The sequence below is a fragment of the Halichoerus grypus genome, chromosome 5 (assembly GCF_964656455.1).
Source record: "Halichoerus grypus chromosome 5, mHalGry1.hap1.1, whole genome shotgun sequence".
NCBI lineage: Eukaryota > Metazoa > Chordata > Mammalia > Carnivora > Phocidae > Halichoerus > Halichoerus grypus.
This window is the reverse complement of record NC_135716.1, coordinates 114012838-114017707: the sequence shown is the minus strand read 5'-3', so window position 1 is coordinate 114017707 and position 4870 is coordinate 114012838. Positions and strand designations below refer to the sequence as shown.

The following is a 4870-nucleotide window of genomic DNA, read 5'->3' as shown; positions in this document are numbered from 1 at the left end:
TTTCCGGAGCTGGTTATTTTTTTTTTAAGATTTATTTTTTATTTATTTATTTGAGAGTGAGAGAGAAAGAGAGAGCATGCACGTGCACATGGGGGAGGGGCAGAGGAAGAGAGAGGGAGGATCTCAAGCAGACTCCACGCTGAGTGGGGAGCCGATGCGGGGCTCAACCTCACCACCTGAGCTGAAATCAAGAGTCTGGTGCTCAACCAGCCGAGGTACACGGGCTCCGCACCAGAGCTGGGCATTCTGATGGGTACCTCAGACTGTGCTTGTGACTTAAAATGACAACAGGGCTGACTGTATATGGCCTATGGGCGAATCGTATTTATCCAAGGCAGGGAAGGATTACCACAGAAAAAAACTTCATAGGATCAGTATGAACAAAAGTAAAGCCATTTTATCACATTCTACAAATCAAATCTATTTTGCTACATTAACTTAAGAATAAAGGAAATAGAGAGCTAAAAGTAACCTAAAGCTGTAGTTACGGCATTGACTGACCATTTTCTAATCCTTTCTTCAGAGAACTCTATTGAAATCCATATACAGAAGTGGCCAAATCCATGTCTCTGCCTTGTTTTTAATCTGAATCACTCATTCAACAAATATTTAATGAGACTTGACAAGTTCAGCTTCCTAAATGCTACTTTCTGTCGTGCCACTCCCCTACTCAAGAACCTTCTTTGACTCCCCACTGCTTACAGCCATGATTGTCCAGGGGATGAACACTCCTCGGGTGGGGAGAGGGGATATCAGTAGGGTGGAGCTTAAATCACCCTCACCTCCCTCTCTTTTCATTCTGAGACATGCCTTTGGGGAAGTGGGGGGCATCTTTACCTCCCTCTCCAGCCCACTGGCCTCACTGCCCTAAAAGCCAGATGCATCAGAGGACTCATTTAATTTGCTTTCATCAGAGCTCCTATCCTTTGTCCACTGAAATCACTTGGATAAAAAGGAAATAGAATTATATTTCATTTGGATTCAACTTACATTTTCTTTTCTTTTTTTTTTTTATTAAGCTGGGAATAGGATATTGTCTGTTGACCACAGCCCAGCGATAATCGTTTTAGCTCAGATGACCTCTCTAATGCCATATCCTGGGGAAGAAAAGCTTATGGCGCTTTCATGACAGCCTTCTATCTCTAGGGGCTCTTTAGCCTCTGCCTCTTGCACCTGGCCCGACAGAAGGTTTGGAGGCTTTTGAGGTCAAAGCAGTTTGGTTGGGAGAGGGAGGATGCGGCGGCAGTTACAAAGGTCTGACCTGCACCCGGCTTGTAGAATATCTTTGCCGTTCACACATTTACATGAATTACTCTAAGACAGTAAGCCTCCGCACTCTCTCCTCTGTGGTCTCCAGTACACCTTGTTTGGGAAGGTATTAAAATGAATTTTTTGAATCAAGTATGACTATCCTGTTGTGGCTTGTTCTATATCCCATTGGAAAGGCTAAAAATAGTGATGGAAAACATGTTCACATACAGGTGTTAAGAGAGAAGATTGACATTTGTATTATATGTTTTCTTTTTCTTTTACTTCGTTCATTTTTATTGTATTTTTATATTCGATACCACAATTACTTACTGTGTGCTGGACATTAACAATTAAATCAACAAGAAAGATGGGGCACCTGGGTGGCTCAGTTGGTTAAGCGTCGACTCTTGATTTCGGCTCAGGTCATGATCTCAGGGTCATGGGATCCAGCCCTTTGCTGGGCTCCGGGCTCAGCTCCCTATCCCTCTGCCCCTCCTCCCACATACATGCGCGCACGCGCGCACACTCTCTCTTTCTCAAATGAATAAAATTTTTTTAAAAATCAACAAGAAAGAGGCTGGGGGGGAGGGTCTTTGGGAGGAGCAAGTGGGGGGGGTTTGGCCTAATCATAATCTCCAGCAGCCACCCCAAAACCACACAGTTAATATCAGGATGATGATGATGATGATGGTAAATGAAAAGTGTGAAATCTTATGAAAAGAGTACAAATGCCATCCTCATGGATCTAAGCCTGTATTCTCAAAACATAAGCAAATGAAAATGCAGCTTCAAGACAAGATTTAGCCCCCTCTTCCCATCAGATTTGTAAAGCTGCCACAAGAGAAGCTTATGGTCTATTGGAGTCAGAAATGGATGTGTACACAGTTAAATAAATTACTAGAGGGTAAATGCTATAATGGGGTATTATTGTGTTTTCCTTTTTTTTTTTTTAAAGATTTTATTTATTTGACAGAGAGAGACACAGCGAGAGCAGGAACACAAGCAGGGGGAGTGGAAGAGGGAGAAGCAGGCTTCCTACCGAGCAGGGAGCCCGATGCGGGACTCGATCCCAGGATCCTGGGATCATGACCTGAGCTGAAGGCAGACGCTTAACGACTGAGCCACCCAGGCGCCCCTTATTGTGTTTTCCTAATGAACCCTTTCCATGGTGGGCCAAGAGTGCTCATTTTCTTCTCGTAAACAGCAATCTGGCCCCAAGAGATAATCCTCTCCCAAACACCCGGTCAGCACCCACGTCTTGATCCTTCCAAGGAGTGTCCTCCTGCGGTTTGATCTTCCTTATTAGGCCATGAAGACAGTTTTCCTGCATCGCTGAACCCATGGCTATGCCTTACTAAGTGCCTTCCTGGCAGGTCCTGCCCTGAGCCATCGGTCGGTCATGCATGGAAAAGTATCTGTATATCGCTCAAGACTGCTGGATTTTCTTCTACCTAGGACAAAGAAAAAAAAAAAAAGAACTGGTTCGATAAATGTATGCTTTGCAGGGTCAGTTGACCTTTCTGTCAATATTACTCCAGGAGAATTTTCGGCATGCCAGCACTGTGCGTCGGCCGTGCTATGATAAACGAGATGGATGTCCCTCACTCCCTGAGCTCCTCGCCAGACAAGTTACCCCGGCATGTTAGGTTTTCTCTTCCATCCTTTAGCAGAAAGACCCATCCAGGCTTCCTCCTCTAGGAGCTGCCCCCCAAAGACTAGTCCATACACCTGCAGACAGCTGCCTGTCACACAGATTTCAGCGCTTACGAAATAACATACTTTCCCCCATGATACTCTCTTTCACAGAACCCTATTTACCGCTTTCATGAGACTTATAATCTAAAGATATTTCATTAATCAATTTGTTCCTTTGTTCATTACCTCACCCTCTCATTAGTATGGAAATTCCATGAAAGCAAGGACTGCTTGGTCTTAGTCCCAGCTGAATCCTCAGTGCCTAATCAGCCCCTTGCACGTTGTAGGTGCTCAATATTTGTTGAATTAATAAATACGTGGAAGGAAGAAGGGAGGAGGAAGGAAGGAGAGGGGAAGAAGGAAGGAGGGAAGGTATGGGGGGAAGAAGAAATAAGGAATAAGAAGGGAGGGAGAAAAGGGAGGAAGAAGGAAGGGAAGGAGATAGAAGAAAAAAAAAGAGAGTCAGAAAAGCTTATGCAAGGCTTAAAGATAAGGTCACCTGGTGTCTTAAGGACTTCACATATCCTTGAATACGCTCCATTTATAAGGGGATTATGGGTGTGGGGTGGCATCTTCCACTAGTCTGAAGACTCACAATCAGCTCTCCCGGACATTCTCTCAGGGTAAACGTGAAATACTTTGGGCCTTGCAGACCTTGAGCCACACAGCTAAAAGAGGTTATTATTTCTTGATGTCACCAAGTAGAGAGACAGGAGCACAAAATCCTGGGGTCTCGGCGGGCAATTGTGTCTGATGGTTTGGATGTGTCCTTGGAGACAGAACACAAGCAAGGTTTGCCTTGTTTGTTTTCCTTTGACCAAGGCAAAAATTCTATTTCTTGGGGTGCCTGGGTAGCTCAATCAGTTGAGCAACAGACTCTTGATTTCAGCTCGGGTCACGATCTCAGGGTCGTGAGATCAACCCCTGCGTTGAGCTCCAAGCTCGGCGTAGAGCCTGCTTGAGAGATTCTCTCCCTCTCACTCTGCTGCCCAACCCCCACACCCTCACCCACTCATGCACACGTATGCTCGCGTGCTTGCTCTCAAATAAATAAATAAATAAAATCTTCTTAAAAAAGAAAAAATATTTCTTGTTTTATTAGATTATCTTAAATACATTTTTTCTAATATCCCTAAATATATTTTTCTAGTTAGAGTTCACATAGACTGAAAGCAAGCCTGTTAAATTGGCTAAGCAAGGATATGTGTAGACAAAGAGTTCATTGCTGGGAAAGGCATGTGATCAGCAAGGTATGATCCCTTAGAACCACAACCTAGTCCCGAGTTAAGAATTTTAGGTACCTGGGGCACCTGGTCGGCTCAATTGGTGGAGCATGTGACTCTTGGTCTCTGGGGTTCTGAGTTCAAGCCCCATGTTGGGTGTAGCGATTACTTAAAAATAAAAAAAATCTTTAAAAAAATTTATAAAAAAAAGAATTTTAGGTGCCTGAAGTCATTTGTTTATTCCTATTTCCTGCATTTATTAAACATTTATTGAACACATATTATGTCTCCAGTGGATTCATTATTCAGTGATAAACTTGGTGAAAAACCAAATCGCACTTTCTGGAAGAGATAGGGCAGTGGCCACTGCTGGATATCCTGGATACTTAGTATTGAGTGTTCCATGCTGTGCTGTGTGGGATGCACAGAACACATCACTCCCACACCTGGAGAGCAGTGTTTCCCAGCCCATGCCCTGTGGGGTTAAAGTGCTTTTTGATGCTACTAAGGGTACAGAGATGTCACTCAAAAATGATTACGCCAGAAGATATAGTGGGTCTTGCTGCTTTTTATTAGCCACCATTTATATAAAAATGCTGGAGAGGTCACTTCTTGGATAATGCAGTGCAAATGCAAACACTGATAAGCAGCCCAAATTGTAGCCACACTGTGTGTAAGAGAATTTCAGGGCCAGGCTGCCA

General features: G+C 43.9%; 1 long non-coding RNA gene across 1 annotated transcript in view; it reads right to left on the bottom strand.

Annotated features, from left to right (window-relative positions):
• LOC144381901 (uncharacterized) overlaps positions 1–4870 on the bottom strand; it is a 48814-nt gene that overhangs the window by 4372 nt on the left and 39572 nt on the right. Inside the window, exon 2 of the long non-coding RNA XR_013448069.1 lies at positions 2507–2702. This is a non-coding gene — a long non-coding RNA (uncharacterized LOC144381901). The remainder of the gene's footprint in view (positions 1–2506; positions 2703–4870) is intronic.